The sequence below is a fragment of the Lampetra fluviatilis genome, chromosome 9 (assembly GCF_964198595.1).
Source record: "Lampetra fluviatilis chromosome 9, kcLamFluv1.1, whole genome shotgun sequence".
Lineage (NCBI taxonomy): Eukaryota > Metazoa > Chordata > Hyperoartia > Petromyzontiformes > Petromyzontidae > Lampetra > Lampetra fluviatilis.
The window spans coordinates 13372976-13382589 of record NC_136283.1 but is presented as its reverse complement, the minus strand read 5'-3'; positions in this window follow the sequence as shown (position 1 = coordinate 13382589).

Sequence of the window (9614 nt, the reverse complement as noted above, 5' to 3'; positions counted from 1 at the left end):
GACTCTAAATATACAGCGAGCGCCGAGGTCAGGATCGAACCCATAACCTCCTGTATACTAGGCGAGGTAGTGAACATCTCTCCATTGTGTTTGTCTTCACATCCATGATGAGGGATTGAGAGACTGACTTTCGACCCAATTAGACCCTAACACGGTATTTCACTTGACGAGACACACCTTTGCAGTCATTATTTCTTGATATTTGATTTATGGATTTATTGTGAACATTATTATGATGCTTATTTACCCAGGTAAGTTATTATTTTGTACTGCCAAGTGTTGTGCAGAAGGGAGCGATGTCGTTTCTATTGAGTAAAACCTCGGCTCATTCTTCAGCATCGGCAAGTTTGGGCAATACCAGTTCCAATGTTGAGTTGTTTAAATATCTGTAGTGGCGTAACGCGCGCAGGGTTTGCAAACAGCAGTTGCATTATGTACGGGGTTGCAGAGAGTGAGGTCAGCTAAGGACAAGCAGGTGCAGGCGGGTGGCCTGGGTGACAGCAGACAGAGAGACGCCAGCAGTTAGGGGAAGAGGCAGTGATTGGCTGGCTGCAAATGCAAACGCGGAGTAGGCGCCACGGAGGCGAGAGATCGTGGCGACAAGGGGGAGAATACGTGGGGGAGGCGTGGGGAAGACTCCGGCTTAATGAGGGCCATCTGGGGGCACTTACTGAGGAGGGGGATAAAAGGGGAACGTGTGAGGCAGAGGAGTTGAGTTGGTTGGAGTGAAGACACGAGTGAATTCAAGAGAAGTACGGGACCCCGCTCCCCACACCTCGTCCTCTCCAGCGGTGTTGACTGATCCCCCGCTGGAGGCACGGGTGAGGGTGGAGGAGTGAGGGTAGACAGGCTAGCAGTAGAGAGGCTAGCGGAATCCTAAGTGTGGGTGTGAGAAGGCTAGCAGCAGAGAAGCTAGCGGAGCGTATAGTGAGAGGCTAGCAGTGGAGAGGCAGGCAGAGTGCAACGTAGCAGGCTAGCGGAGCGAGAGAGCGAGCGAGCGGAGCGTATAGTGAGAGGCTAGCAGTGGAGAGGCAGGCAGAGTGCAACGTAGCAGGCTAGCGGAGCGAGAGAGCGAGAGAGAGCGGAGCGTATAGTGAGAGGCTAGCAGTGGAGAGGCAGGCAGAGTGCAACGTAGCAGGCTAGTGGAGCGAGAGAGCGAGAGAGAGCGGAGCGTATAGTGAGAGGCTAGCAGTGGAGAGGCTGGCAGAGTGCAACGTAGCAGGCTAGTGGAGCGAGAGAGCGAGAGAGAGCGGAGCGTATAGTGAGAGGCTAGCAGTGGAGAGGCTGGCAGAGTGCAACGTTGCAGGCTAGCGGAGCGAGAGAGCGAGCGAGCGGAGCGTATAGTGAGAGGCTAGCAGTGGAGAGGCTGGCAGAGTGCAACGTTGCAGGCTAGCGGAGCGAGAGAGCGAGCGAGCGGAGCGTATAGTGAGAGGCTAGCAGTGGAGAGGCTGGCAGAGTGCAACGTTGCAGGCTAGCGGAGCGAGAGAGCGAGCGAGCGGAGCGCAGCAGACGAGCAGCGCAAGAGGGAGAGTTGCGACGCGTGGTGTTGAACACGAGGAGTTCTGTACGAATAAAGTGACACAGGAGAGAAAGAAGAAGTTGTCCGTGTGAAATAACACCACGATATATCTATGGGGAGGGGGATAAGGAAGGAAACTGGCGAATCCGGAGGAATCCCGTGCAGAACAGGGGAGGTGGGAGAGACCATACAAACTCCACGCCCAAGTTGTGAATCCAACCCGTGCGCTTTCTCAAAATTATATTTTTTGTCATTAATCCTTGAGGAATCCGATGAGCTATAAAGCTCTTTTTCAGAGATGTCCAGTAGGGGCGGGTCAGAGAGTTCCATCAACAAACAATACAAACCCACGATAGGAGTACGAAGTGAAGGAAACGTAAGCAAATCACTAAAAACTGTTTTTTACTTCACCGGGTAAAGCCCACTGAGCTAGATTAGCTTCTTTTTCAGACGCCACCTGGCCAGAAGTAATAGCTCAACCAAGTGGCTTATCATCGTGTGGAAATGTATAGCAACCAAATACTCTAAACGCGTGATGTTCATGCTAAATGTGGAGGGAAAACCAGAGGACCCGGAGAAAAAAGCCACGCACGCGACCACGGGGAGACAGGCACGCAGACTCCAAATATATAGCAGCAGGCGTCTGGGTCGGGATCGAACCCCCAACCGTCCTGACTACCAGGAGAGGTAGTTAACACCTCGCCACTTAAATAACTCAAGTAGCTGTCACCACTGCGCTGCCACACCTGGCGCACAGGATCATGGGAAATGAAAGTGACGTTTGGTTATTACCTGGTCAGGGCCACAGAGGAGCACCGATCGGAGGTGGAGAGATCGCGGCTCTGACCGAGGCCTTGGAAAAGAGGGGGAGGTGGGGGGCGGTGGCGTTGACTGAAGTAATTATTCAGGTAAAATGAGGTACCGATTCATCAATTCAAATCCATTCTTATGCTCACACGAGATGCGCATTGAATCGTGCCTTTGAGAATGGGCTATTCATGCAAATGAGATGCATGTCGTATGCCGACGTTATAATCAAACGAGCGGAGTGAACAAAAACACCAAATGAGACGGAACGAAAGCGAGACACAGTACATGATGAGTAAATGATAGCTTACCCACGTTTAAGCGTTCATTTAGGCGCCACGGTGGCGAGATGTTAACTACCTCGCCTGGTATACAGGAGCTCGTGGTTTACATCCCTTGGTTTAGATGTCTTGTGGTTGTTGTTGTTGTTTGACTTGTATCCCACTGGGATTTTTGCACACAGTGTTGGTGTACGGTGCTTTTTTCTGGAATTTTTTCTGGGTTTTTTTCCTGGATTTTCAGTTTGCACATAGTCACAGAGTCACTTTAAGATGTTTTCTTGTTCATGTTTTAGTTTTTGTTTGTTGCGGTTGCACCTGATTCAAGAGCCGAATGTCTCTCAGGGCTATACCTAATAAATGAACTTGAACTTGAGATCCCGACCCCCACGCCTGCTGTATATCTGGAGTTTGCATGTTCTCCCTGTGGTCGTGTGGATTTTTATCCGGGCCCTCCGGTTTGTTCCCTCCACAATTGGAAACGTGCGATCTTGGCTGATATACATTTCCACGTGATAATACACTAAGTTGAACTATCATTTGTGGAAAGGTGGTTTCTGAAAAAAGCTATATAGCTCAGTGGGTCTTACGTGGTAGAATAAAAACAGTTTTTTTAGTTAGTAGCATGCCATTATCCTGTATAGAATGGCTGCACATTCCATAACATAAATGGGCGTGAGCGGTGGCCTAGTGGTTAGCGCGCTGTGCTGTGATTCCGCTGACTTGAGCTCGATTTTCCCGGGTCACGGTCAATATCAGTGGCGAGTGATTTACCTGAACCCATCTTTCCCCCCCGTCCCCACCCCCATGTAGAGTCAAACAATTTCCACAGCTGCTCCGGTGTGGCGAGGCCTAATCCAGCAGTGGATTGGCACGAAGATGTGAATTGTAAATTGTTTTTTTTACCAGGTAAGACCAACTAAGCCACTCTTTTCAGAAGCAACCGTGCCACAAATGATACGTCACCACAGCGCCAGTGCCAGGCTAGGTGCACTTTGAGGCTATCACGTGAAGTGTCGAATGCTCGCTGACAGGAGGTCTCGGGACAGACCCAGCACGTGCCATGGGTTGGCTGACTGAGATGACCGGTAGATACACCACCTGCACCCCCCACTGTGTCAACTCGCTGCAATTTATCCGCCCGGCGCTCCGCTCGTTGTTGTGAGCATGGCTCCTCTGCCCTCCGTTGTTGCTGGATGGCGACTACCGCCAACTGCCCAGTAGCAGCAGCGTCCTACACGACCCTTCGTCCATAGCACTGGACACGACTCAACACAAGCACGAGCGTCGTTGTGGAGAATATAAATAACAACATAAATAAGCCATGTCTCCTTCACATGCCCGTCCTTTTAACAACAAAAAAACATTTCGTACACAGCCTGGCACAGAGGTCAGTGATATTGTTGGGCCCTCCCTCTTGTGCTGTGGCTGTCCTTAATAGGTGCTCGCTAACAGCGATTGCCTGCACGGACTATACCAGCGGTCTGTAACCTGCGGCTCTGTAACGAACCGCTTCGTGGCGTTTCATGCAAACGCGCTTCGGCTCTTGAAATACTGAATTCGAAACGAAATGCCCTTTCTTGTGACTCCTCGTGGTTGCCGACCCCTGGGCCTCGTTAGCAGCTTCTCGTCTCGATGTTGAAGCGCTGCCTGAGCACGGCCCCCGGCGCTCCATCGAACACGAATAGGGATCAGCGCTTCGGTCACAAACACGGCGCGTTGATGCCCTCTGCCGTCGCAGCTGGGATCTCGGCATCTCGCATATTCAGCTCAGGGCCATACGGTGCAACCAACAATGGCGCACTGTCATGCCCCGCTTTACGTCGGGGATGCGTTCCTGAAAGTCGTGAGAAGTGCGACGACGAATATGGGAACGAGATCAATCGCAGCGATTCACAAGGTGTAGGTGGAGCGAAGGCCGTCGTAAAGGCGACAGATAACGAGAACGGATGGATGGCCCTGTCGGCCGCGTGAGTGTGGGTTGAGGGCGACGCAGATCGGGTCAAAGGGGGAGACGTATTCCTGGAATAGTATGGACGATATAATAAATCACTCTAGTCAACGCTCCTGCAACGGAGGAGGAACAGCAAAACTATATGAATTATCTCTCTCTCTCCTCAAGCCCTTGTTGCCATGGCGAGCCCCAGATGTCGACATTGGCATCTCTATCGCCTGAACATGTTTGCTGCCTCCATGCGCAATAGAAGAGATTAGCTCAGCCTCCAGAGAGGCGATGGCGATCAGCAACGCTAGAGTTGCAACCGGAATCTGAATCTTGTCTGGACCTCCTCTAGGTCGACTCGACCGTTAATGCGTACCTGGATGCATACTTTTTACACGTAGTTTTCACGACTAATATTAGGAGTCAAGAATAGTTTTGGGTTAGATCATATCGCCTTGGTACGATGGAGGAGGAATGTTGAAAAGCAAGCAGCATTGTTTTTTTTAAAAATGTCCTCGGAAGTCAACGGTCGTCTTCTAGACATGCAAAGACTTACCCCCACCATCGTGGCTCAGGGTAGCAAACAGCAAATGAGCATCACCTCAAGGCTCAATCGCTCGGTTTTTCAACAATCCTACCCTGGTTTGTGCTGAAAAGCCAAAACAAATTGCATATTTGCCCGCACCTGATACCTTGGTTCGATTGGCTCTGTCGGTTAGCGAATGTACAGCTGAAACCATACTCTTTGGTTCTTTCGGTAAAGTCACGTCGTTTAGTTTCTACCTACGTGACTTTACCGAAAGAACCAAAGACTATGGATTCCTGCAGTCACGAAAGCTTCAAATCAAGATTGTACAGCTGAAAATTGGCATTATACAGACACTATGATAACACTGGTAGTGAGACAAGGCCATAAAGAAGGCTGCTGTCTCTGGTGTAGGCCAATCAGCTTCAATTACAATGCCCATATTTATCCGAGCATGTTTGTTTGCATGTTTTGCCACACGTACGTGTGGTTAATGCAAACGTGATGCCTTGCAAAAGGTTTCTATTTGGTGTTTGAACATCTTAACACTGTTTTGCTTATATTTTCCATAATTTCGACAATAGCAAAGAGGTCCCATAGATCATGATCTCACCCAGAAGTAACTAATTATAGACCTGGTTACATTGTGAACATCAGCAGTGGTTAGGGATCATTGGCCATGTATGCATGATGCTGGCCGTATTGCCTCATCACAAATGAGCCTTGCTTGCCTTAATAGGTGCTCACTAGCTTTGCTTGCCCTGACAGTTTACATATGGGTTTCTGTGTGAGTCTATGGGTTTGTGTGCGTCTGTGGGTCCCTACGTGGGTATATGTGCCTCTTGAGTAGGTGGGTCTCTGAATCTGTGGGTGGCTGTATGGGCCCTATGAGAGTTCAATATGTGGGCCTGTGTGTCTCCATGTCTTTCTTGCTGTATCTATAATCTGTCTACATCTATATTTAATTTCAGTCCCTTGACTCAGAGATGTTCTTTTGAACTTCATCTAGATACATTTCATTTTTCATGTGAATTGCATTTTTCAAATTTACTCTGCATTGCTTTTCAAAAGTGATCTCTGTGTTAATAATGCATTGCTTTTATTGTCGAAATCAAATCAACTGACTCCTACCCCTCCTGTACACTAAGCCGTCTTAGGCCACAACACACGATCTTGGGGTTAGGGCTTCTTTATTGCATACTAGCGGGAAGTACCCGGCGTTGCCCGGGGGAAAAATATATTTAAAAACTCGTCGTAAAAACATAACATATACATGACATATACATGTTATGTTTTTATCTGTCCATTGGTCCATCAACAAAATGGTAAGAGGCTTGAAGAAGTCCTGAATCAAAAAGTAATAGAAAGTGGCGGGTAAATAGTTTATCTAAAAGGTTTCCGAAAATTGTCGACCCCCCTCCCAAAAAAATGTTTTACCCCCCCGTAGGCATATATATGTAGTGACATGGGAGGGGAGGGGCTGCTGGGGGGCTCTGGGACCCTGGGCGGCCCAGGCGCTTGGGCCCCTTGGCGCCGGGCGCTGGGTTCCCAGGCGGCCCAGACGCTTAAGCCCCTTGGCGCCGGGCGCTGGGTTCCCGGGCGGCCCAGGCGCTTAAGCCCCTTGACGCCACCAACGGGGGGGGGCTGTGTGTGCTCTGTGGGATATCTGGGGCGCACACGGCCCCACCCCTCGTTGGGGACTAGGCATTAAAGGGGAGCTCCCTGGACGATCAGGGCCAGTTGTAGCTCAAGACCCAAGACCCAAGACCAGCCATCTCAGGACCCTAGGACGCTGTGAGGGCCAGTGGTGGGACTCTGGAACTCCCGGCTCTACGTCCTTGTGAGGGCGAGTTCCAGAGCGTAGCCAGAGTAGTGTATCTAGGCTGTGTACCTAGGCTGTGTACCTAGGCTGTAACAGAGTATCAGGACTGTCGGAGTGCTGTTGGATTGTAATAAAGAAGTTACCTCTACAAGTGTCTCCGGGGACCCAGCGCCTGGCACCAAAGGGCTTAAGCGTCTGGGCCGCCTGGGAACCCAGCGCCCGGCGCCAAGGGGCCCAAGCGCCTGGGCCGCCCAGAGTCCCAGAGCCCCCAGCAGCCCCTCCCCTCCCATGTCACTACATATACCTACACACCCTACATACAATAGAGTGAGTAGTGTTTAGTGACTCTATAGTAGTGTCTGGCTCTACAGTAGTATCTACTGACTCTACAGTAGTATCTACCAACTCTATAGTAGTAACTACTAACTCTATAATAGTATCTGCCGAATTTATAGGAGTCTCAACCAACTCTATAGTAGTAACTACTGAATCTATATTCGGATCTATTGACTTTATAGTAGTAATTCTAGATTTGAAACTTTCGTGACTGCAAGGATTCATACTCTTAGGTTTTTTCTGTAAAGTCACGTAGATAAAAAATACAATTAAAATTAATAAAAGTAAAATAAAATAAAAATCACGACGTTTCGGAGGCAACACAAGCTTCCGTCTTCAGGTGGAACCGTCAGCATGTTTGCTGTATTAAGTAAAAAGGACTTGATACAGCTATCGTGCTGTGACGGTTCCACCTGAAGACGGAAGCTTGTGTTGCCTCCGAAACGTCGTGATTTTTATTTTATTTTACTTTTATTCATTTTAATTCTATAGTAGTATCCACTCACTATAGTAGTAACAACTAACTCGATAGCAGTAACTATCGACTCTATAGTAGTATCTACCGACTCTATAGTAGTATCTACCGACTCTATAGTAGTAACTACCGACTATAGTAGTATACACAGACTATAGTAGTAACTACTGACTCTACAGCAGTATCTACTGACTCTATAGTAGTATCTACTGATTGGAGTAGTATTTACTGGCCGTAGTAGTATCTACCGACAGTAGTAGTATCTACTAACTATACAGGAGTATCTACTGACTATAGTGTAGTGAGTCCAACTGAGTCGCAGACGTTCTTTAGAGGCAACACATTTATGTGTAACATCAACACGTAACACAAAGGGGTAACTGCCCTTTCACCAGATACAGCCTACGGTGGTGGCCACCCAGCTAACTACACTATACGGAGGAGTTACAGCTACGAAGGGTCTGACCCTCAATTGGGTCGTGGCCACGTGTTGATGCCTGTGGAGCTTCCAGCTTGTAGGACGTAGAGCTTCAGCTTGTAGAATGCAGCTACCCCAGTCCCTCTCAGGGACCCACCTTATATCCCCCTCGGGTCGGGGCCGCTCCGCCCTTGGCCCCGCCTGCCTTCTCGAGCGTTCGAGCTCCCTCCTGATCCCTCTCGAGAGCTCTCCCCGGACACGTGATCACCCTTAGCCCCCCCCCCCCCCGCCTGGGGGCCTCTCTGTGGACACTCCGGATCACGTGTCTACGGGGTCAACCAGAGTGCCATGGCCCGGAGCAACCCTGCCCCTGGGCTGACACTCTCCCACTCCCCTTGATGGGAGCCCGCACCACACGCTATGCGTAGTGCCCGCGCTATCCCAGCGTTCACCAAGCCCCGCTAGGGCTGGTACCACACTTGCCCACGGGGTGTACATGATGACAGTGCATCGCACGCCATGGCCCTCTCAGGCCGGCACCATACAGTTGTAGTGAGTCCAATAGAATCGCAGACGTTATCTTGGGAGCAACACTCTTTATTCACACTACCACGCAACACAAGACGATCTACACTCGGGTCTCGAATGCCCATCTAGCCACGCTACGGCAGAACTATAAACGGTTCGCTATCACGGTCCAGATCACAAATGGGGTCCGGACCAGGTGGCTAGAGGCTTCTTCTCCCCTACGTGGATCTTCGTAACACCAGCACACGAAGAACCTCGAGCTCCTCACGGGGCCCTCGTTATATGCCCCAGGCCGGGGCTGGCTCCTCCCTTCGCCCCGCCCACCTTCCAGGTCTCTCAAGCTCCTTCTCGAAGGTTCCCAAGAACTCCTTTGGACCATGATGTTAATGTGAGAAATTAGAGGGCTAATCCCTCACATTAACATAGCCACTTCCGTGCCCTCGTCGAGGAGGCCGCTCTCCTATCTTACAGTTATATGCTAATTTCTCACATTAACATCACTAGCCCGGCCACTTCTTTATGACCCTTGAGCTACACCCATTTCAAACCTTTTAAAACAGTCTGCCTCAGCAGCAGACCATGCTTTCCCACCTGATGATGGAAGCTTGTGTTGTGCCCGAAACGTCGTGATATATTTTATTTTATAACTACGTGACTTTACCGAAAGAACAAAGAGTATGGATTCCTGCAGTCCCGAAAGCTTCAAATCAAGATACTTACTTTTTATTTATTTTATATTTAAAAAATTTTACTGAAAGAACCAATAATTAGTCTACATTATAGACTGCCAGTATCCTCACTCAGGTTAAGAACAGGGCTGCAGTCTACATTATAGACTGCCAATACGCTCACCAGCTTAAAAACCAGGCTACAGTCTACATGATAGACTGCCAGTACGCTCACCCAGCTTAATAACTATTGCTGCAGTCTACATTATAGACTGCCAGTACACTCACCAAAGTT